This window comes from Nicotiana tabacum, chromosome 5 (assembly GCF_000715075.1).
Source record: "Nicotiana tabacum cultivar K326 chromosome 5, ASM71507v2, whole genome shotgun sequence".
Taxonomy (NCBI): Eukaryota; Viridiplantae; Streptophyta; class Magnoliopsida; order Solanales; family Solanaceae; genus Nicotiana; species Nicotiana tabacum.
The window spans coordinates 42069640-42096007 of record NC_134084.1 but is presented as its reverse complement, the minus strand read 5'-3'; positions in this window follow the sequence as shown (position 1 = coordinate 42096007).

The window sequence follows — 26368 nt, the reverse complement described above, 5'->3', positions numbered from 1 at the left end:
TATTGAAAAAGCGCCATGATAACCTTATGGAGGTTAGCCAAGAAAGTTTTAACTTGGATGCTGATTTAGCAAAGATTAAAGAGACCATTGAAAAAACTCAGCAAGGCCAAAGTTTCTCTTCTGCCATGGTTGATACTCCCGAGAACGTTGAAGCTTATCCTGATGCGGTGGATGTCCCAACTCCTTCAGACCAAATCGAGCCTTATGTTGCTGATGATGCCGTTTTGAACTCTTCTCCTGCTCCACAATGAAAGTTTATTTTTGAAGTTTTGAATCTTTTTTTTGATGGAATATGTGGTGGTATTAGCCCTGGTCCATTTTGGGGGTTACATTTTTGGTGATAGCAAGTCCCCAAGTCTTTTCGGGGCTTTTAAAATGACAATCAGTTTATGACTAAGTTCTTACTTAGTTTTAACTTAATATTGTAAAGTTTTCATTTTAACTTAATTCTTTCAAGTTTCTGTTATACTCTTTTTGCCTTATTTTTTTATAAGTCCAAGGTCTTGCTTTTTAATTCGTGGGTTTTTGTCTTACCCTTTTGACTTTTTGCATTTTTAGAAATGCTTTATTAATTTCATGAATCTTTGAATCAAACATGAATTATAAAAGAGGGCCCTTTTATATACGACACTTAATAAAGAAGACGTCTCCACTTTATAATGGTGTAAACATACGAAAGGAGAAATAGGAACACACATGTTTCTTGAAATAACTTTGATAAAGTTTTCATTCGAACTTCGTCAAGTTTAAATAACATCTTACATGTATTTAAATATCTTCTATTACTCTTCTGTAACTATTTTCTTTACAACAGATTTGCATAAAAGAAAATCCAAGGGTTTCTTTATGACCCATAGCTAAATACTGCCTTTAACCTAAACATTCGTAAGATTTTGAAATCTGTATCCATGAGTGTATTCTTCACAGGTTTTTGGATCAGGCTTGCGTTTTAGGCTCGTGACTTTGCTTTGAACTTGATATTTATTGAGTAGACTCTAGGCTTGACTTGAAATTTAATTGTTTCAGCCTTCTTTGCCTTCCTTATACATATATCATATGTATATTATATAGTCTACCAAGTGTTTGAGCTTTGAAGTATGAAATCTCGAGCATTTGATTATTCCTTCCATGCGGTCCTTTTCTTGAAAAGGAAAAACATACGGGACTCAGAGGTACGATTTTAGATGAAGACTGCTTAACCCATTTAAATTTCCATCAGAATAGTTGTAACCCTAGACCAAGAATTATGTTCTTTCCACGTGTCTTTCACGTCGTAATTCATCATTTAGTACGGGCTAGCTTTTTGCCTATCATCTAATATCGTTAGTAAATTAATAATTCAAAAATAAAAATCGTGAATGGGGATACCTGCCCGTTGGTATTTCATTTCCTTAGAATTAGTATCTCTTTAGATGAACAACATTCCAATTTGAAGGTAGACTCTTGCCATCCAATGTTTCAAGCTCATATGATCCTTTTCCTGCGATACCATGAATCTTATAAGGCCCTTCCCAATTTGGACTTAACTTTCCTGCATTGGCTGCCCTCATGGATTGGAAAACTTTCTTGAGTACGTAGTCCCCAATCTAGAAGTATCTGAGACGAGCTTTCCGATTGTAATACCGCTCAATAACTTGCTTTTGTGCTGCCATCCTTATCAATGTAGTTTCCCTCCTTTCTTCAAGTAAATCTAGGTTTATCCGTGTCTCTTCTTCGTTCGATTCTTCAGAAGCTTGAGTATATATCGTACTTGGTTCCCCTATCTCGACTGGAATTAAGGCTTCAGCCTTGTATACAAGTGAAAATGGTGTTTCTCCCGTACTTGTTTTTGCTGTTATTCAAAAACCCACAAGACTCCAGGTAGTACTTCTGGCCAATTGCCTTTAGATTCTTCGAGTCTTTTCTTCAAGTTATTGATAATGACTTTATTTGTTGACTCAGCTTGTCCATTACCCACCAGATGATAAGGTGTTGAGGTAATCCTTTTAATTCGCCAACTTTAGAAAAATTCTATGATTTGTGCATCTATAAATTGCGGGCTGTTATCACATACGATTTCGTTTGGTACCCCGAATCGGCATGTGATATTTCGCCAGATAAAGTCTCTGACCTCTTTTTCTCGTACCTGTTTGAAAGCTCTCGCTTCTACCCACTTAGTAAAATAGTCAGTGAGCACTAACAAAAATCTTACCTTGCCTTTGGCTTGTGGTAGTGTACCTACGATATCCATCCCCCACTTCATAAAATGCCATAGTGCAACGACTGGATGTAATAATTCAGCTGGTCGATGCATGTTGTTACCATATCTTTGGCACTTGTTATATTTTGCCACAAAATTTTCTGCGTCTTCTTCCATTTTTGGCCAATAATAGCCGGCTCTAATCATGGTTTTACCAAAGATCTTCCTCTAGCATGATTTCTACAATGTCCCTCGTGTATTTATCTCATCACGTATTCCATTTGAGAAGGCCCGAGGCATCTTGCTAAGGGATCGCCAAACATTTTTCGGTAAAGATTGCCCTGATTTAAACAGTAACGAACAACTTTTTTGCGAAGTGCTTGAGCCTTTTTCTTATCTTCAGGTAAAATTCCATACTGCAAAAAAATGACAATCTCATTCCTCCAATCCCAATTTAGAATATTGTAATTTACCTTGTTTTTGTCTTGATCAAGTACTGAATGAAACAAATGAATCACGGAAGTATTTTCTTCATTTGTTACTTCTGCAGCAGACTCAAGATTAGCTAGAGCATCTGCCTTGGCATTTTCTTCCCTTGGTATCTGCATGACTTTCCAAGTTTGAAATTTCCTGACCAAATCTCGTGCCTTTTCCAAGTATTGCTACATCCTCGCCTCTTTGGCTGTATAAGTCCCTTGCATCTGGTTAACAACAAGCTGTGAGTCACTTTTAATTACGACCTGCTCTATTCTGAGCTCTCGTGCCAATTCCAAACCTGCAATCACAGCTTCATAAATTGCCTCATTATTAGTGATTGGATGGAACTTTATTGCTTGCCTTATGGTTTCACCCGTAGGTGTCACACCTCCTTTTTGCGCGCCCGCCCCGAAGGGTTGAATGCGCGAGGGAGTTTTTTCCAATTTAAGTGACAATATTCGAAATGGGATTATTTATTTAATTCAGAGTCGCCACTTGGGAAAGGTTTGGCTTTTGGTGTCCCAAGTCACCGGTTTATCTTGAATCCCAATTCGAGGAAAATGTTCGACTTTCCAAATGAAGTCTGCGAACCAGAAATTCTAAGTAAGGAATTCTGTTGACCCGAGGGAAGTTGTTAGGCACCCCCGGATCCCGTGGTTCTAGCACGGTCGCTTAAATTGTTATAATGGCTAAATATCTGATTTTAAATACATGTTATAACTTGTGTGCTTTTATTAGATTTAAACCGCTTTTATTATTATTTATTTATTATGGAATTACAACGTCGTGAAAATGCATTTCGAACCACATCACAATCAATGCGCCCGTGGTTGTTAATACATTCCAACTCCATTGAGATTTGGATTTGGGTCACATAAATGCGCACCCGAATTTAAGAAGGTAAGATTATTAAAATGCACACCTGAAGCAATTATCGTATTATTATTTCTGGGTAAGGCCGTAGAATTTTGCTAAACGGCTCATCCCGAAGTCTAAGTAATTTAAACATTTATCGAGGGCCCCATAATTTGTGCATTTTATTGGGCGAGGCTCATCTCATTTATTTTAACAGGATAATCCTAAAATGCCTACATTTTTCTATTAAAATTGTCTCTACAAAATGAAAGAGAAAAGGTCTTAATTTATTTACATGCTGAGTTGTTATAGTTGAGTTTCAGATATAATTCATAAATTCTGAAAATGATGTAAGCAGGGCAGTCTGTTGCCAATGCGGGCCCAGGCCCAACGTGTATGGCATAAAACTAAACCTGGGCCGTCTTATTCACGTATTACTAACTAGTTACATTATACTAGGCATGTTCTTAGTTTGTCAAATTAAAAAAAAACTTAGCAATCTAATTTTAATCCTAAACCAATTACATGCTGGAATTAACCAATATTATTTAACTAAACAATATTCTTACAAGTTCCGAAATGGTCTATTCGTTTGATTTTTAACTTAGACGGAGTTACTACACCATTTATTTATTTTTAGGCAATATATATAGATAGTTCATCCGTTAAGCTATCGTATATATATATATATATATATATATATATATATATATATATATATATATATATATATATATATATATATATATATATATATATATATATATATATATATATCGTCAGATGTTCCACTATATATATATATATTAAATAGCTACATGATTCTGATTTTTGTAAGCTAAATAATTTATATATACAAATAAAATTCAGAATATAATTTAAAATAAATTTAGAACTTCAATTCTTCATTTTTCGTATTCATGCTTCCTGTTTCAGTTTACAATAATCAGCGTGTCAGTTGTGTACCTGATATTGGAAGCAAAAGAAAAGTGAGATCAGCAAAAACTCAGTAGCATACAACAACAGCAACCCCAACAACCAGTAACAACCAGCAACGAGAAACTTAGTGGCAGATTTTAAAATCAAGACACAAATCCAGAAACACCAACAACAATCAACGGACAGAAACAAAGGGAATCTTTTCAGATTTTGAAAGACTAGTTATTGTTTAACCCTTAATTTCTGAATTCGTATATCAGAATATTTGGATTGTATATCAGGTGTATACTATTCTTCTTTTGAATTTCCAGAATGTTTTTCTTTTTATTTTTCTGAAGTCTTAGTATTTTTCGGAATTTCCTCTCTCTTAAAATTTTCTTCTGTCCTGCCCCCTCTAAATCAGTTTCAAGACTTCTATATACATCCCATCCCATAAATCTTTTAATCAATTAAAATTAACCCATTTTCTCTACCAAACCCATTATCTTCTCACTCATCCTCATTACATTAAATAAATATATCACACCACCCCATTATATTTTGTCCCACATGCCTAACATAAACAAATACAAGATTCCCCCACACTAAAATTTGTCTTGTCCCCCCTTTATATTAAATAACTATATCACAACCCACCCCATTTCATTTTGTCCCCCATGCTTCACATAAAAAATTACAAAATGTACAATTCCTAAACTAACCCTTCCGACCTTACTGAAATTACCAAACTACCCCTGAACGTACTGCAAATTACCAAACTACCCCATCAGCTATAACAAATCAATTAATCACACTCAACCAAAATATAGCCAATATGACCAATTTCTACACAAATTCAAACAACAAATCTCATGAACATGATTTCTTCAACATTTCAACAAAAAATCACATGAACATGATTGAACAACAAAGAACAACTAAAATTTGATTTAACAATATTTTTAGCAACAAACCTATTTTCAGATTCAACAACAACAAACAAGTATATTTAGATTTCTAAATTCAATAATATTGAACTTAAAATCAACTCTAACAACATTACAACCAACAATTCCTATATTAAACTTTAAACAAGATTATGAGACAAATTCAAGAAATAATCATAAATGATAAACAATAAAACAAGAAATCAAACTATACAAATTTCAGATTCAAGATCAACCAAACAAAGTATGAACATGACTGATTTTTTTTAATTTAAAAACAACAAACATGACGGATTAAATGACTCAAACAACATTAATAATTTCTGGAAAATATATAACAACATGAAACAAATTGAAGAAATAATCAATTAAATTTCAATTTGAATCTAACAAACATCAAACTAACAAATTCTTACCTAAACAATAAAACAAACATGAAATAAACATGGAAAATCACTAATTAACTTTCCATTTGAAATCTGAAAATTAATTCAATCAAAACACATGAACACACTAGAAAATTATTTCAACGATGAGCAACGAACAAAACAAGAATCAAATATTTAACGATTTTAACTTCGAGAAATATAAAAACGAAATATGGACAAAAATAAAACTCAAAAACAACTAACCGAAGATGAATCAACGACGAACTCGACTAAACAAACGACGAACTTGACTATGTAGGGACTGTTTTTATGAGCCTCGACCAAAGCTCAAACAAATGACGACAAAGACGAAGGCAAGATGAAGCAGCAGCCACAACGTTAGTGAGGCAGTAGCAACTCGTCATTTGCTCGGCGCGAAGGCAGTATGAAGCAGCTGCAATGGTGAGCTCAAGCTGGAATGGAGCAGCAACTGGTCGAAGCCGAACAGCAGCAGCTCGACGAGGCAGGAGCTGGAGCAGTTGGAACGGCGAGGAAGTAGCGGCGACAGCCGCGGCGACGGAGTTGGAAGAAGCAGTCGCGACAGCAGGCATGGCGGAAGTCTTTATTTTTGTTTGGAGGAGGAAATGACACAGTGACAGTACGTGAGGAAGAAGAAACAGTAGAGTCAGCCATGGCTGGTCGTTCATGGTGGTTCGGGGTGGTTCAAGGTGGTGAGGTGTTGCCTTCGACGAAGAAGATGAAGACATGGCGACCAACGACCATGCAAGCTCATGCTCGAGCTCGACGAGGCAGCGACGATGGTGTTGGAGCTTGTACTGGGCATGAGGAGGTGGAAAAGCTGCCATGGGAGGTGGGGTTTGGAGCTTTGGGGAAGAAGAAACAAAAAATGGGGGGTGGCGGATCCTTTCTTAGTTTTTAGGGTTTTTCTTCATTTTTTTTTGTTTTGTTTTTGTTTTGTAAAAATGAAAAATGAAAATGAAGAGGGGGAGTTGGGTTATGGACTGGGTCGACCCAGTTCGAAATGGACTGGGTCGTTTGGGAAGATTGGGCCATTTTTTGGGCCTGTGGCTTGAAATCGAAGAAGAGGCCCAATTCCGACTTTCTTTATATTTTCGCTCTCTTTTCTTCTTTTATTTTTCTAAAACTAAATTCTAAAAATCCTTAAATTATTATTAAGAACTAAAGTAAGTTATAAAAGCGTAAATTAACTCCCAATAATAATTAACGCACAATTAAGTAATAATTAAGCATAAAATTGTATATTTGGACATTAAATGCTAAAAATGCAAAAGATGCCTATTTTTGTAATTTTTATTTTTTGTAAAACAAACTTGATTACTAACAATTGTAGAATTAAATCCTACATGCAAAATGCGATATATTTTTGTATTTTTATTAATTTAACAAATAAACATGCACAGACAAATACAAATAATTATCCAAAAATATCACAAAATTGCACACCAAGGAAAATCATTTTATTTTTTGAATTTTTTGGGAGTAATTCTCATATAGGGCAAAAATCACGTGCTTACAGTAGGTGGTACCAGGACAATGCCCAGACCTGCGCTTTTTACATTTGACAAACCGTCAGTAAATAAGGTCTATATACCTGGATTAGATCTGTTAAATATCTGCAGTTCTTTTTCTACTTCTAACTGTATCCCTTGGCTAAAATCTGCCACGAAATCTGCTAAAACTTGTGACTTTATTGCAGTTCTAGGTTAATATGTAATGTCATATTCACTTAGTTCTATAGCCCACTTGGCTAATCTACCTGATAAATCTTGTTTATGTAATATATTACATAAGGGGTAGGCGGTTACCACAGAAATAGGATGGCATTGGAAATAAAGTCTTAATTTCCTAGGTGCCATAATCAAAGCTAATGCAAGTTTCTCTAAATGAGGATATCGAGTCTCAACATCTAACAAAGATTTGCTAACATAATAAATCGGTAATTGTTTACCTTGGTCTTCTCGAACTAATATGACACTTACCGCCACTTCTGAAACTGCAAGGTAGACAAGAAATTTCTCTCATCTTTTGGTTTGGCTAGCAATGGTGGATTTGACAGGTACGCCTTTAAATTTTTAAGCGTTTGTTGACATTCTTCAAACCATTCAAATTGGTTTTTCTTTTTTAAACCTAAAAAGAATTTGAAGCATTTTTCTGATCTTGGAAATAAACCTGCCAAAGGCTGCTATTCTTCATGTCAGTCTTTGTACTTCTTTTTTGCTCGTGAGTATATCTGGAATTTCTTCAATAGCTTTAATATGCGCAGAATTTACTTCAATGCCATGGATAGAAACAAGAAATCCCAAGAACTTACCTGATGGGACGCCAAATGCACATTTCTTAGAATTTAACTTCATGTTAAATTTGCGAAGAATCTGAAATGTATCAGTCAAATATTGAATATAGTCGCCTGTTTGTTGTGATTTGACCAACATATCATCTATATACACTTCCATGGTTTTGCCTAAGTGTTCTTGGAACATTTTGGTCACTAGCATTTGGTATGTGGCCCCAGCATTCTTTAAACCGAATGGCATGACTTTGTAACAGTAAGTCCCCCTGTCTGTGATGAAGGAAGTTTTTTCTTCATCTAGATGATCCATTTTAATCTGATTATATCCTGAATAGGCATCTAAAAACTTAACAATTCATTCCCTGCAGTAGCATCAATTAGTTGATCTATATGTGGTAATGGAAAAGAATCTTTAGGGCAAGCTTTATTCAAATCAGTATAATCTACACAAACTTGCCACATACCATTCCTTTTAGGTACTACAAAAGTATTAACCAACCAATTTGGATACTTTACCTAGCGGATGGACCCAATTTTTAAAAGTTTTTGCACCTCATCTTGAATCACCTGGTTCTTGAAGGAGCATTGATTCCTTTTCTTTTGTTTGACAGGTGGGTACGACGGATCTTCATTTAATTTGTGGGTCATTACCTCCGGTGGTATACCTGTCATATCTGAATGGGACCAAGCAAAACAATCTGCGTTAGCCTTTAAAAATTCAATCAACTTACGTTTCATTTCCGGGTTGAGGTTGGTTCCAACGTAGCCTTTTCTGTCTGGCCAATGTACAAATAGCACCATAGCTTCCAGTTCCTCGATCGTTGTTTTGATATTTTCATTTTCTTCTGGTTGCTGAATAGTATCGGGCCTCGAATCTACATCTATTGCCTATCTTCAGTTGAGGTTCGTGTTGATGCATCCTCAACTACATTCTGTGATTGCTATTTTTCGTCAGCTTTTATGTTTGAATTTGCCACGGAATTAATGCTTCGTGACGCTTGTTGGTTGCCACGGATTTGCCGTATCCCCCATTGTGATGGAAATTTGATAACTTGATGTAAGGTAGATGGAACAACGTCCATTTTGTGAATCCATGGTCTGCCGAGAATCATATTGTAAGCCATATCCATATCCACCACCTGAAAATTCATATCTTTGACCACTCCTTCTGCGAATGTGGTGAGTATTATCTCCTCTTTTGTTACGATGCTCGAGTTGTCAAAGCCAGACAAGGTATGTGCCTTGGGTATCAGCTTATCATCAGCTTGCATCTCATTCACCACTCTAAACAGAATGATATTCATGGAACTACCTATCGAACTCGCTTCCCGTGTGTAACTATAATTTTTGACACTTTCTTTGCTGAAGTATATGTTATGCCATTGATCTCTTCTTCTCCACTTATGACATTAACCGTCCTTTTTGGTGAAGAAGGTTTTGGGGGCTTCTACCTATTCTTCATATATGTTTGCTTTCCTTTTTCACTAAACAATTCGGTTAAATATCCTTGCTTTAATAAATATTCAACTTCACTATGATCGATGTGAAACTCGCATCAAAAATCAAGATTTCGTCTATTCGGGTTTGATCTCATTTCCTTTGGCCACTGTACCTTGTCTCTTATGCTCCTTAAAATAGCCACCAACTCGGATGTGCTAACATTAAAATTGTAACCGCCGATCTTTGCCTTCGAGCTTCTGTCATCATCTCGTATCTCTCGCGTGTTTCGTTCTTTTCCAAACCTTGATAATGAACCTGACTCTCTATCTCTTGATCTATGATCGTACCTTGGGTTTTCCTGTTTTGAACACAAGTCTCTTCCTGCTGGTCCCATGTAAGGCTCGACCTATTTTTACCGGACCTTTTTTCAGTTTCAGCTCATCTTGAACTTACCCTTTTATCTTTTTGAGACTGAATGATGGTATCTTCTTCTATCCGCAACTTTGTGCTGTATCTATTATAAACATCATTCCAAGTTGTTGCTGGAAATTCTCGTAAACTTTCCTTGAGTCTTCTCGTGGCCTCTGAACTTTTTTCATTTAGATTACTGGCAAATGCCATAGCCGCCCAATTATCAGGTACACGTGGCAACATCATCCTCTCGCGCTGGAATTTGTCTACGAATTTCCTGAGTAGCTCTGTATCTCCTTGTTTTATTTTGAAAATGTCCTCCATTCTTTTTTCAACTTTTTGAGCTCTCAAGTGTGCCTTGATAAATGAATATGCAAGCTCAGTAAAAGAATCTATAGAATTTTTGGGTAAAAGAGAGTACCATGTTAATGCTCCCTTAGTGAATGTTTCTCCGAATTTTTTGACCAATACTGATTCAATTTCTTGCTTGGTCAAGTTGTTGCCCTTTACACCAGTTGTGAATGTAGTTACGTGATCCCGTGTATCAGTTGTTCCATCATATTTCAGAATATCGGGCATCTTGAATTTCTTCGGAATTGGTAGAGGAGCAGCACTTGGCTTCCAAGGTTGTTGTGAATATTTGTCCATATCTATTACCTTGATTACATGCGGCACTCCAGGTATTTTCTCTATGCGGTCACTCTACTTCTTGAGCTATTTCTGCAAAGTTAGTACTAAATTTTGTAAATCAGAATTAATTGGGTTACCTAGCCCTCCATCACGAGATTCGCTGAGGGTTCCGCCACTGCCTAAGTTAACGAGTTCTAAGCAGGGATTTTCTAGGGTGTTTGTTGTTTGGAATTGGTGTTGGCGGTACAACCGACAACTGGTTGGTAAAAGCTTGAAGAGCATTGCTGACCTGTTGAGCGATTAATTTTTTCAAAGCTTCATCGATAGCTTGATCATTTGCAAGTCTGTCATTTTCATTCGATTCAGATCTGTCAGGAGTCCACTCTCGTGATTGTCGAGGAGAATGTTGTGATGAGGGAACTGGAGTTCTGTCACCTTGTTGGTTCAACTGATGTTGTGGATCTTCTTGGTGTGGTAAATTTTGTTGGTTGTTGTCGTTGACATTCGACATGATTGTTTTGATAAAAGAATCGATTTGGAAAGCAAAAGATTATCACATTCCCGGTAGCAGAACCAATTTGTTTAACCAGAAAATAGAAATTTCGGTCAAAGCTTAATTTTAGAAGAACCTGGATTACTGATAATCAAATATAGAACAAATAAGAAGAATTAACTCAAACGATAGCTGAGTAAGTAAAAGAAAGCAAAGTAAATCACTGTATTCCAATAATATTTTGTCTCTTTACAAATGTTTATTTCTCTCCTTTTATAGCTATTTCTAAGTAATACGTTTCTTTCCTCTCACAACAGAGCCATTATGAGCAATTAATGGCATTAATGTAACGTTATAATTGGCAATCGTAACTATTTCGTGAAGATTCTATAACGTTTTCCATCATTGATGCTCATTAATTACGGATAATACGTATCTGTACTTTTTGCTATCTAGGTTTAGTGCTGTATTCTGGGTCGGGCCCGAGCCTAAATGGGCCAAACGGGCCTGGCTTAACGGGCCTGAGCTTAGCGGTCCCGGGCTCTGGCGGTCCCGGGCCTCACGGTCCCGGGCTTCGTGGGCTCAACGGGTGGAACCAGCCCGTGACGGGCCTAAGCCCATATGGTCCTGGGCTAAAAGGGTCGGGCTCGTGGGCTTAGCGGGCCTAACAGGCTTTTTTATTTCCGGTTTTTTTTAAGGCAATTTCTTGTAAACCATATCATGGCTATATAAATAATATATATGTAATATATATGTAGAAATCAAATTATTAAAGTGCTTGACGAAAAAGTAAAATACCAAAACAATAGTAAAACTAAATTGCCATGCATAATAAATTAATAAGAAAGTATAACATTGCAACGACCCGAACCGTCGTTTTCTGTATTTTCATTTCGTATTCCCCGTTAAATGCTTATTCATGTTTCAATATGTGTACTTGGTGAATTTGAGTCAATTCGGATCGAGTTTGGTATGAAATGGGACAATTAGTCTCTTTAAGGAAGAATTAGTTTGGAAAAGTCAACCGGACGTTGACTTGTGAGTTAGAGGGCTCGGAATTGAATTCCGATGATTCGGTTAGTTTAGGGGGATGATTTAAGGCCTAGGAGCGCAATCGGAATTAATTTTGGAGGTCCGGTGAAGAAATTAGCTCATTTTGGCGAAGTTAGTATTTTGGCGATTTCCGGTTGATAGGTGAAATTTTGATCCGACGGTCGGAATGGAATTCCGAGAATTTTTGTAGCTTCGTTATGTCATTTTGGACTTGTGTACAAAATTTGAAGTCAATCGGATGTGATTTGATAGGTTTAGGCATCAGAAATAGAAGTTGGAAATTCTAAAGTTCATAAAACTTGGATTGGAGGTTGATTCATGATTTTAGCGTTGTTTGATGTGATTTGAGGTCTCGAGCAAGTCCGTTATGTATTTTGGGACTGGTTGGTATTATTGGTCGAGGTCCCGGGGGCCTCGGGTGTGTTTCGGATGCCCAACGGGTCATTTTTGGAAGATTTTTGCTGTTTTGAGCATAAATGTAATGATCTAAAGGTTCATTTTTAGTTCTAGAGATCCAAATTTGATTTTGAGACTTCCAGAATTTAAATCATGAATTATAGAACTGATCTGGAAATTTTGGTTTAATTTCATCAAGTCGTGATTGGGTTTTTGACGTGAAATGTGAGTTAATTGTTTAACGAGCGAAATGGGTATTGAACTGGGAAAACGATCTCCGAATTGAGTTTCGATTGAAGGGTTGTGTTTGTATTATTATTTGTGACTCATAGGAACAAGAATCGTCTAATTCCGAGTTCGTATGATAGAGTTAGAGCCATTTTAGTCTGAGTTTGGTCATTGTTTTTGACTTCCAAGCTCGGATTTTGGGCGATTTTTAGCAAGAAATCTTGGGAAATCTTGAGGTAAGTCACTTGTGATTATTTCTACTCCATAATATTGAATTATCATCGAATAATCCGACTATATTACATGTTTTTGAGGAGTAAATTGAAGATTTAGGCCTAGGGATTTGAAAATAAGATTTGAAGATTTGAGGGGCCATTTGAACTCCGATTTTGGTAAATTTTATATGTACGGACTCGTGGAGAGACGAGGAATCCGGTGATGTGACTTTCGTAATTTTCGAGAAGTGGGCCTGGGGCTCGGGTTTTGCGAATTTCGTGAATTTCGATATTTTTTGAGTCTTTTCGATTGGGTTATATTCCCTTAGCCTATTGTAATGTATTCGTTGTGGTTTTGACCAGATTCGACGCGCGAAGAGGTAAATTCGAGAGGCAAGGGCATAGCGGAGTAGACATTGGACCGTCTTGAGGTGAGTAATGATTTTAAATGATGCACTGAGGGTTTGAAACCCCGGATTGCACAACATACTGCTATGTTGAGATGAGACACGCGTTGTATGACGAGCGCGGGGTCATTTACTATTGGGGATTGTGACTTGGTCCATCCCAGTTGATATTTTTACCGCGTAATTGATAAAGATTTATTGTTTTTCACTATGATTGGGCTTATTGCCATATTTGGGCTTCGTGCCAATTATCTGAAATCTTTTGTGAATTTACATCACTATTTTCCTCACGAATTGAAATATTATTTGAACTCAGTCCAATTGAATTATATTATTTTGTGAACTCATCTACATTTATACTCAACTCGAGATTTAATGATATTTATAATGCTGTTGAGCTGAGCACTATTGTTTTACTGATGCCCAAGAGGCTTATGATTATTTTCAGGACTGATTGAGGTCGAGGGCCATACGTGAGGATATGTTGAGTGATGTGAGGAGGCTTTCAGGCCTCGAGTGTTACATGAGGAGGCTTTCAGGCCTCGTGTGTTATGTGAAGGCTTTCAGGCCTATTGATATTGCACTTGGGCTGTAGGAGCCCCTCCGGAGTCTGTACACACCCCCAGTGAGCGCAGGGTACCCAGGTGAGTTGGGAGTGGGCCCGAGAGGCCGTTGCTTGTGTGTGGTGAGTTGGGAATGAGCCCGAGGGGCTGATGTTGTGTGCTGATGAGTTGGGAGTGAGCCCGAGGGGCTGATACTATACTGAGATTTACATATTGAGCCCGAGGGGCAAGTTTTTGATTTATCCTTACTGTGAAAATTGTTTGTCTTTACTGTTTTAAAAGAAGAATTATCTGATACTCACTATTTTACTGTATAATTGATTTTACTGCTTGGGATAGCGCTATATTGTGCCGTTATGAGATTTCATGTTTTCAGTCGTTATGTATTTTTATTACTCACTGGGTCGGAGTACTCACTTTACTCCCTACACCATGTGTGCAGATACAGGCAGAGCTGAGTTCGCTCCTGAGCACTGATTCTTTCCAGACCAGGCGGTGACTAGGAGTAACGAGGTAGCTGTTAATGTCCGCAGCCCCGTTTTCTCCCTTATCTTTGTTATTTATGATAATTCCAGACTTTGTAAAATATTAGTAAACTCTGTAGTAGCTCATGACTTGTGACACCCCGATTTCGGGCTGAGTTGGGAGGGTTTTCCTTGTTCTATCACGTTTATTTCACATTTAAGATTATATTTCCCATGATTTAGACTTATTCCTGCTAAGTAATTATAAAGAGATGTACTGTTTTGTTGATTGGCTGGCCTTGTCCTCACGAGAGGCACCATCACGACCGGGTTGGGATTTTGGGTCGTGACAAGTTGGTATCAGAGCCTAGGTTACTTAGGTCTCACGAGTCATGAGCAAGTTTAGTAGAGTCTCGCGGATCGGTACAGAGACGTCTGTATTTATCCTCGAGAGGCTGCAGAACCTTTAGGAAAAATTTCATATTCTTGAAACTCTTATCGTGCGTCCTTGATTCAGCTTGAAAAGTAACTCTTGAAATTCCTTCCACGTGTTCGTATGCGCGTATGAGCGCTCAGTATCAGATGTGCATCAACGGCTTGTGACTCCCCGATCAAGGGGCGAGATGTGATCTCTATGAGTTGATGTTGGGCCGGTCTGGAGGACTTGAGGTCGGATCTTTGCCTATGGCTTGAGCACCGAGGTGTTGATTGTGTGAGCAAGTGTTTTGAACTTATATGTTCAGTATTGCCCCTATTGGTTTGAATGACGGCTGGATAGCTATGTGATGAGTATGTCAGTACTGCGAGATGTATCTATATGACTCGGAAGTGGCGAGGAAGGTCTGTTGGATGATAGATGAACCATTAAGTGTTTGATTTCCATTGTAATTGGATGTGTAGCCCCGAGTTATGGGCGCGTGAATAATCTTTTCATGTCTCCTATTTGGAGTGAAGTAAATTTCATGTTACGGTATGAGTTTGGACTCAGGAAGATTAAGTGACTGTGTAATGTGTATGGCAGTGGAAGGTATACAAAATGTTAATTGGAGGCAAAACAGGTGGGTTATCTCCTGCGGAGTGTTCTAAGGTGGTGTGATCCTTATGTTGGCTATTAGAAGATCTCATTTACAAGTGAAGAATATGCGTTGAAATCTAAATTGTGCTGCCTAGAGAGTGGGCTTAACTGTTGTGTGAGTGAATACAAAAATTGCAGAAGAGTTAAAAATTCCAGATGATTTGTGTTTCCACAAGCTTATGAAGGAGTGAGTTCAATCTCACTATGGTATTACAGCAGCAATAGAGTATGTGTGTTATGATTTATTGAGTGTGTTTTGTTATATGGCATTGATCCAGGTTGGGGAGTTTGCTATTAATTAAGTTGATTGCATGGTTAAGAGCTATATTGTTCCAGTCTGCCACAGAGATGCCTCGGTATTATTCGATCCCGATTCCACCTATTCTTGTGTGTCCTCATATTTTGCTCATTATTTGGGGTACGCCCCGAGAGTTTCTTTCTTTACCTATTCATGTATCTACCCCGGTGGGAGATACTGTTGTTGTGGACCGTGTGTACCAGTCATGTGTTGTGATTATTGGGGGTCTGGAGACCCGAGTTGATTTATTGCTATTGAGCATGGTGGACTTTGATGTTATTTTGGGCATGGATTGGCTATTTCCGTGTCATGCTATTCTAGACTGTCATGCTAAGACAATCACTTTGGCTATGCCGAGTGTACCGCGGATCGAGTGGCGTGGTGTGACTGATTATATCCTTAGTAGAGTGATCTCATTCTTGAAGGCCCAGCGTATGGTTGGGAAGGGTTGCCTTTCATATCTAGCATTTGAAAGGGATGTTGGAGCTGAGACTCCTAGTATTGATTCTGTCCCAGTTGTGAGGGATTTTCCCGATATTTTTCCTGCAGACCTGTCGGGCATGCCACCGGACAAGGATATTGATTTTGGTATTGACCTGGTGTCGGGCACTCAGCCCATTTCTATTCCGCCATATCGTATGGCACCAGTAGAGCTGAAAGAAGTGAAGGAGCAGCTTCAGGAACTCCTAGATAAGGGGTTCATTCGGCCTAGCGTGTCCCCGTGGGGTGCACCTGCTTTATTTGTGAAGAAGAAAGATGGCACAATAAGAATGTGCATTGATTATAGGCAGTTGAATAAGGTAACAGTGAAGAACAAGTATCATTTGCCTCGCATTGATGACTTATTTGATCAGCTTCAGGGAGCGAGGGTATTTTCTAAGATTGATCTCCGTTCGGGCTATCACCAATTGAAAATCAGGGAGTCGGATATTCCCAAGGCTGCCTTCAGGACTAGATATGGTCACTATGAATTTTTGGTTATGTCTTTCGGGCTGACCAATGCCCCAGCAGCATTCATGCATTTGATGAACAATGTATTTCAGCCTTATCTGGATGCATTTGTTATTGTATTCATTGATGATATCCTGGTGTACTCGCGTAGCCAGGAGGAGCATGCCCAACATTTGCGTGTAGTGTTGCAGAGATTGAGAGAGGAGAAGCTTTATGCAAAATTCTCCAAATGTGAATTTTGTCTAAGTTTTGTGGCATTTTTGGGACACATAATGTCCAGCGAGGGTATACAGGTTGATCCAAGGAAGATAGAAGCAGTGCAGAGTTGGTCTAGATCATCCTCAGTCACAGAGATTCGGAGTTTTCTTGGGCTAGCAGGCTATTATCGCTGATTTGTTCAGGGGTTTTCTTCTATTGCATCGCCTTTGACCAAGTTGACTCAGAAAGGTACCCCATTTGTATGGTTCGGCGAGTGTGAGGAGAGCTTTCAGAAGCTCAAGGCACTTCTGATCACAGCTCCAGTGTTGGTGTTACCATCAGCTACAGGTTCATACACGGTATACTGTGATGCTTCCAAAGTTGTGGTTGTGTGCTATTGCAGGAGGGTAGAGTTATTGCTTATGCTTCTCGTCAGTTGAAGGCCCATGAGAAGAACTACCCTGTTCATGATTTGGAGTTGGCTGCTATAGTTCATGCCTTAAAAATTTGGAGGCACTATTTATATGGCGTATCTTGTGAGGTATTCACTGATCATCGCAGTCTTCGACATTTATTTAAACAAAAAAATCTTAATTTGAGGCAGCGGAGATGGCTTGAATTACTTAAAGACTATGATATTACCATTCTATATCATCCGGGAAAGGCCAATGTAGTGGCCGATGCGTTGAGCTGAAAGGCAGTCAGTGTGGGGAGTTTGTCTTACATCCCAGTTGGGGAGAGGCCTCTTGTAGTTGATGTTCAGACCTTGGCCAATCAGTTGGTGCAGTTAGATATTTCTGAGCCTAGCCGGGTATTGGCTAGTGTGGTTTCTCGATCTTCCTTATATGATCGCATCAGAGAGCACCAGTATGATGATCCGCATTTGCTTGTCCTTAAGGACAGAGTTCAACATGATAATGCCAAAGATGTGACTATATGTGATGATGGTGTATTGAGGATGTAGGGTCGTATTTGTGTGCCCGATGTTGATGGGCTTAGAGATTTGATTCTTGAGGAGGCCCACAGTTCGCGGTATTCCATCCATCCGGGTGCTGCGAAGATGTATCAGGACTTGAGACAGCATTACTGGTAGAGGAGAATGAGGAAAGACATTGTGGGATATGTGGCTCGATGTCTCAACTGTCAGCAGGTGAAATATGAGCATCAGAGACCGGGCGGTTTGCTTCAGCAGATGATTATTCCTGAGTGGAAATGGGAGAGAGTTACTATGGATTTCGTGAGTGGCCTTCCTCGGACTTTGAAGAATTTTGATTCGATTTGGGTCGTTGTGGATAGGCTGACCAAGTCAGCTCATTTCATTCCGGTGTGTACCACATATTCTGCGGAGCGGCTGGCTAGGATCTTTATTCAGGAGATTGTGTGGTTGCATGGTGTTCCAGTTACTATTATTTCGGATAGAGGTACTCAGTTCACTTCTCAGTTTTGGAGGACTTTTCAGCACGAGTTGGGCACTCAGGTGGAGTTGAGTTCAACATTTCATCCTCAGACGGACGGACAGTCCGAGCGTACTATTCAGATATTGGAGGATATGTTGCGTGCCTGCGTGATTGATTTTGGAGGTTCTTGGGTTGAATTTTTACCACTTGCAGAGTTTTCCTACAACAACAGCTATTAGTCCAGTATTCAGATGGCACCGTATGAGGCCTTATATGGGAGGCGGTGTAGAACTCTAGTGGGTTGGTTTGAGCCCGGTGAGGCTAGGTTGTTGGGGACATATTTGGTCCAGGATGCCTTAGAAAAGGTAAAGGTGATTCAAGAAAGACTTCGCACAGCTCAGTCGCGTCAGAAGAGTTATGCGGACCGGAAGGTCTGAGATGTGTCATTTATGGAGGGCAAGAAGGTTTTGCTGAAGGTTTCGCCGATGAAGGGTGTTATGAGGTTCGGAAAGAAAGGGAAGTTGAGTCCGCGGTTTATTGGACCATTTGAGGTACTTAGGAGGATTGGAGAGGTGGCTTACGAGCTTGCTTTGCCGCCTAGATTGTCGGGTGTTCATCCGGTATTCCATGTGTCCATGCTCCGGAAGTACATTGGGGACCCGTCTCATATTTTAGATTTCAGTACAGTACAGTTAGATGAAAATTTGACTTATAATGTGGAGCCAGTGGCTATTTTGAGTCGACAGGTTCAAAAATTGAGATTAAAAGATATAGCATCAGTGAAAGTACAGTGGAGAGGTCGGCCCGTGGAGGAGGCTACTTGGGAGACCGAGCAGGATATGCGGAACAGGTACCCGCACCTATTTGAAACTCCAGGTATGTTTCTTAACTCGCTCGAGGACGAGCGTTTGTTTTAGTTGGGGAGAATGTAACGACCCGAACCGTCGTTTCCTGTATTTTCATTCTGTATTCCCAGTTAAATGCTTATTCATGTTTCAATATGTGTACTTGGTGAATTTGAGTCAATTCGGATCGAGTTTGGTATGAAATGGGACAATTAGTCTCTTTAAGGAAGAATTAGTTTGGAAAACTCAACCGGACGTTGACTTATGAGTTAGAGGGCTCGGAATTGAATTCTGATGATTCGGTTAGTTTCGGGGGATGATTTAAGGCCTAGGAGCGCAATTAGAATTAATTTTGGAGGTCCGGTGAAGAAATTAGCTCATTTTGGCGAAGTTAGTATTTTGGCGATTTCCGGTTGATCGGTGAAATTTTGATCCGACGCTCGGAATGGAATTCTGAGAATTTATGTAGCTTCGTTATGTCATTTTGGACTTGTGTGAAAAATTTGAAGTCAATCGGACGTGATTTGATAGGTTTCGGCATCGGAAATAGAAGTTGGAAATTCTAAAGTTCATAAAACTTGGATTGGAGGTTGATTCATGATTTTAGCATTTTTTGATGTAATTTGAGTCCTCGAGCAAGTCCGTAATGTATTTTGGGACTGGTTGGTATTATTGGTCGGGGTCCCGGGGGCCTCGGGTGTGTTTCGGATGCCCAACGGGTCATTTTTGGAAGATTTTTGCCGTTTTGAGCATAAATGTAATGATCTAAAGGTTCATTTTTAGTTCTAGAGATCCAAATTTGATTTCGAGACTTCCAGAATTTAAATCATGAATTATAGGACTGATCTGGAAATTTTGGTTTAATTTCATCAAGTCGCGATTGGGTTTTTGACGTGAAATGTGAGTTAATTGTTTAACGAGCGAAATGGGTATTGAACTGGGAAAACGAAGCTCCGAATTGAGTTTCGATTAAAGGGTTGTGTTTGTATTATTATTTGTGACTCATAGGAATAAGAATCGTCTAATTCCGAGTTCGTATGATGGAGTTAGAGCCATTTTAGTGAAAAATAGTTGTGCTGCAAATTTCTTAAAAGCTGTTGTATTTTCTGCAGCAGTGAACAGTACCCGCGCGTGAACAGTAACCGCGCGGGTGAACAGTGAGCAGTGACCTCACGCGCATGAACAGTGCCCCGCGTGAACAGTACCGAAAATTTCTGGACAGATTTAATGTCCAGCAGTCCGAGTTTGGTCATTTTTTTTGATTTCCAAGCTCGGATTTTGGGCGATTTTTAGCAAGAAATCTTGGAAAATCTTGAGGTAAGTCACTTGTGATTATTTCTACTCTATAATATTGAATTATCATCGAATAATCCGACTAGTTTACATGTTTTTGAGGAGTAAATTGAAGATTTAGGCCTAGGGATTTGAAAATAAGATTTGAGGGGTCATTTGAACTCCGATTTTGGTAAATTTTATATGTACGGACTCGTAGCGAGACGAGGAATCCGGTGATGTGACTTTCGTAATTTTTGAGAAGTGGGCCCGGGGCTCGGGTTTTGCGAATTTCGTGAATTTCGATATTTTTCGAGTCTTTTTGATTGGGTTATATTCCCTTAGCCTATTGTAATGTATTCATTGTGGTTTTGACCAGATTCGACGCGCGAAGGGGTAAATTCGAGAGGCAAGGGCATAGCGGAGTAGACATTGGACCGTCTTGAGGTGAGAAATGATTTTAAATGATGCACTGAGGGTTTGAAACCCCGGATTGCACAACATACTGCTATGTTGAGATGAGACACGCGTTGTATGACAAGCGCGGGGTCATTTACTATTGGGGATTGTGACTTGGTCCATCCCAGTTGATATTTTTACCGCGTAATTGATAAAGATTTATTGTTTTTCACTATGATTGGGCTTATTGCCATATTTGGGCTTCGTGCCAATTATCTGAAATCTTTTGTGAATTTACATCACTATTTTCCTCACGAATTGAAATATTATTTGAACTCAGTCCAATTGAATTATATTATTTTGTGAACTCAGCTACATTTATACTCAACTCGAGATTTAATGATATTTATAATGCTGTTGAGCTGAGCACTATTGTTTTACTAATGCCCAAGAGGCTTATGATTATTTTCTGGACTGATTGAGGCCGAGGGCCATACGTGAGGATATGTTGAGTGATGTGAGGAGGCTTTCAGGCCTCGAGTGTTATATGAGGAGGCTTTCAGGCCTCGTGTGTTATGTGTGAAGGCTTTCAGGCTTATTGCTATTGCGGTTGGGCTGTAGGAGCCTCTCCGGAGTCTGTACACACCCCCAGTGAGCGCAGGGTACCCAGGTGAGTTGGGAGTGGGCCCGAGAGGCCGTTGCTTGTGTGTGGTGAGTTGGGAGTGAGCCTGAGGGGCTGATGTTGTGTGCTGGTGAGTTGGGAGTGAGCCCGAGGGGCTGATACTATATTGAGATTTACATATTGAGCCCGAGGGGCAAGCTTTTGATTTATCCTTACTGTGAAAATTATTTGTCTTTACTGTTTTAAAAGAAGAATTATCTGATACTCACTATTTTACTGTATAACTGATTTTACTGCTTGGGATAGCGCTATATTGTGCCGTTATGAGATTTCATGTTTTCAGTCGTTATTTATTTTTATTACTCACTGGGTCGGAGTACTCACATTACTCCCATGTGTGCAGATACAGGCAAAGCTGAGTTCGCTCCTGAGCGCTGATTCTTTCCAGACCAGGCGGTGACTAGGAGTAACGAGGTAGCTGTTGACGTCCGCAGCCCCGTTTTATCCCTTATCTTTGTTATTTATGATAATTCCAGACTTTGTAAAATATTAGTAAACTCTGTAGTAGTTCATGACTTGTGACACCCTGATTTCGGGCTGAGTTGGGAGGGTTTTCCTTGTTCTATCACGTTTATTTCGCATTTAAGATTATATTGCCCATGATTTAGACTTATTCCTGCTAAGTAATTATAAAGAGATGTACTGTTTTGTTGATTGGCTGGCCTTGTCCTCACGAGAGGCGCCATCACGACCGGGTTGAGATTTTGGGTCGTGACAAACATGAAACATAAATACGTTTAATAATTTTAAAATAACACAAATTGTTGAAATATCTTAAAGACGAATTTGCGGATAAATACCATCAACACAATATGTTATATGCCTCCTTAAAATGCCTGTGGTACACCCTGAACGAAAATTTAAGACTCTTCCACAGCTCTTGCATTTTAATATTTGGCCTTCTTCATTTTCTTCAAGCACTTCATAGTAGTGCGAAACAAATAAGTGCACTCTTTCCGAACGAGGCATGATGTAACTTGAAAATTAAGATTGAGACTTGAAATCTTGAAAATTGGAGATTGAGAGATTGAGAGATTGAGAGAAATTTAGATTGAGAAATGAGTATTGAAATGAAGAAGAGGGGGGGGGGGTATTTATAGTGTTAGAGAAGGTTAGTTTTGTAAATTGAAAAAAAATGGCTATTTGTACAATATGGCCGTTGGTGCCTTGGTGGTCATTGGGGGTGGGGCCCTCATTTTGAATTTTGAAAAATCTTGTTTTGTAGTATATATAGTATACTAGTATAGTATACTATATATAGTATGTTATGTATATATATTTCCAAATATAATTTCTTATAATGTTTTGTAGTATATATATATATAGAGAGAGAGAGAGATATATATATATATATATATATATATATATGTATATATATATAGAGAGAGATAGAGATTTTCTTGTAGTATATATTGTATGTTATGTATATATATTACCTTATATATTTTCTTGTAGTATATATTGTATGTTATGTATATATATTCCCTTATATATTTTCTTGTAGTATATATTGTATGTTATGTATATATATTATAGCTTATAAATAATTGCAAGTTAAAGACAAAAATATTGCAAAAAGATATTCAAGGGCATGTCTTATAATTTTTATTACCAAAAATGGCATATATTTCTTAGTCTTCCTCCCCCCAATGGAATGAACACAACAAGGTACTAATACCACCATTAAAAGGGAAAAAAACTAAAAGAAGATATGCCAAAGTACAAGGTACACCATAATCTACATTGTATCTCTAACAAATTTCATAAATCATTCAAGGTTCGGAGGAGGTTGCGTTGGTGGTGGTGGAAAAGAAGCTTGTTCATCACCACTTCCGGGCGTAGCAGCATCCTCCGCAAGTTCTGCCATCATTTCTTCATAAGCTTCATCTATCGCCGGTTGTGCTTCCACAATTCCAAAGTTTCTTCTTTCCGATCGGATCCAATCTCTGAACAGTACAAATTTTTCCAAGCTCTCCCTCATTGACGCTCTATGATCAGCTATTTGAAGTCTTGCTTGACTGAAAGCGCTCTCTGATGCAACAGTTGAAGCTTGAATAGATAAAATATCCCGAGCCATCCTTGCAACCGGGAAATGTTTTTCCCTTGCCTTCCACCATTCCAAAAGATCAAAAGTGCCGTCTGGATTTTCCTTTTCAAGTCCCTGCGACAAATAAAATTGAAGCTCATTTAGATGTGAAGTTTCATCATAATTATCACCTTGAGAACCCCTGAACTCCGTCCAAGATTTAAGTGCTTTTAAGCCCGCAGCTCTTTTAGACGATTGTGTACTAGACGAAGTAGGGGTTGGAACATTTGGCCTAGCATGCTCTAAGGTAAGTTGATAATCATTATAAATTGTTTGAGCATTGATTTTAATTGAGGTTTTTGCATCTGCAAGTGTAGCAAATTCCTCATTTGAAAGATCTAAAGCCTTATAAATATTTGAGTACCAAAAATGAGGACCTCCTAATTTCATTGTAGGATTTAACATTGCAGCAACACCATAAATAGGAGGGATAGGGAAAAAATATTTTTTAAACATTTCTTTCATTGCATTTATAGCAAGTTGATAAATTTCCCCACCCTCCGAAAATTCAACAAACAAATCACATAGTGCTGCAATATAAACTAAACAGTTTGAAATAGTAGGATAATATTGCCCAGAAAATGCATTTGTAGCAATTTGAAAATGTTCTAAAAAATCTATAAGAATTTTAACATTCGTCCAATCTTGAGTAGTAAGCATTCCATCATCATCCTCACCACCTACCCGAGCATTAAACGTTGCATTAATTGCGTTTCTATATTCATATGCAACTACTAAACTTTCGTACATATAATTCCATCTAGTCGGGCAAGGTTTAAGAACTTTTCTTTCTCTAAGGCCATATTCATCACATTTTTTAAAATATTCTCTTAGTCTACTTCTACGGTTTGAATAAAAAAGCCAATTAAGAGCCATTCTAACCTTTTCAATTTCTAAATTTAAAATTCGCATACCATCACCGACAATTAAATGATAAATATGACAAATACATCTAACATGGAATATATTTCTAAATGCGGGATTTAGTGTTGTTGTAAGTATGCCTATAGCACTAGTGTTACTAGAAGCATTATCCATAGAAATTGACATTATTTTTTCTCTAAAGCAAAAATATCTACAAATATCTGCAACAATGTTAGCTATAAACTTACCTGTGTGACGTGAATTAATTATTCTATACGCAATAATGCGTTTTTGCATTGTCCACTCCTCATCTATCCAATGACTTGTAACAGTTAGATAATCACAATCATTACCACTTCTACCAATATCAGTAGTAATAGAAATCTGATTACTTATATGAGTAAATAAATATCGTAAATATTGTTCATATTCATGTTTATATTTATATTTATAAATATCGCTCTTAACTGTTGCGCGAGGCCAACCTTTATAAGTAGGATTAAAAACTCTTCTAATATAATGCACCCAATTAGGATTAGAGGGAAAAGAATAGGGTAAGCACATAACGGTAACCATCTTTGCTAATTCTTCACGATCTCTATTTGGATCGTAATATAAAATACATCCGGTCACAGTGTTAATTCCTGGTTGAACTAGATTTGAACCTGTACTAGGATTAACATCAGAATCTACATGTGTTCCCTCTAGCTGCGCTTTCATTTGTAAATATCTAGCTTTATCTCTAAGGTGTGTTTTTATGTGCCTAGTCAAACTACCCGTGCCGCTACGGTCTCCAGTATATTTATGCGTTAGTAACTTCCCACATGTTTTACACTTAGCCTTTTTTTGTTCTCTTACTTGAGTAAAAAAATTCCAAACTAATGATGTTTCTAGGCGTTTAGAAAGTTGTCTATTAAAACTAGGGGTTTCTACAGGTGGGTCGGACGGTACATCAGTTGGGTTATTAATAGGACTAGTAGGTGTATCATCTAAATCCGGTTGGGTTTCATCTTCATCCTCATTTAAATCATCATTTTCAAAGATAGTTTCATTAGGATAAAGAGCATTCATAGTTTCATCATCTAGATTTTGACCTGGTGCAACATTATGACAAAATTGACTATTGGAAAATTGAAAACAGGGGTTATCACTATCAAGAATAATAGGAGCAGCAGGACATCTACCAGGTCTGGGTCGGGGAGCCAGGGGAAGGGTAGTAGGTTGGTCACTACTTTCACCAATTTTAGCTTTACCCTTACCACCAAAAATATTTTTCAAAGAAAATGCCATATTAATTATAATTATACTAAATAAAACTAACAAAACTATAATATTAAAACTTAAGAGTTTCGAACGTGTTTACCGAATTGCCGAACAACTTCTTGAAAATTGAAAATCGTTGAAGACTTGAATACTTCAATTCACCAACTTCACAATTTTTCACGAAATTTCAACAATAAAATAAGCAATTATAGTAGAGAGATTGATGAATTGGTGAGTAAAAATGAAAGAATGAGGGGGTATTTATAGTTAAGAATTGGGAAAAAGTGTAATTATATAAAGTTTGGGGGCCAAATGGCTATTTTCTAAACATCCAAACGGTCAAAATTGCAGCCCAAACGGCTACTTTTTAAATTTTGACCGTTGGAATTTTTTTAACATTTTTTTTTAATATAAACTAGTCGTTAGGCCCATTAGGCCCGGCCCAGGCCCGCCGGTCCCGGGCTTAGCGGTCCCGCGCTCGTGTGCTTTCTAGGAAGACCGGCCCGCCACGGGCTTTAAATACCCGTTAAGACCGGCCCACGAGGACTGACCCACCAGGCCTGTTAGGACCGCGGGCCCGGTCCGGTCCGGTTCAAGCCCGGCCCACAGTACACCATTATCTAGGTTCATTCATCCGATGTCTTTTCAAATTACCAAGAGGT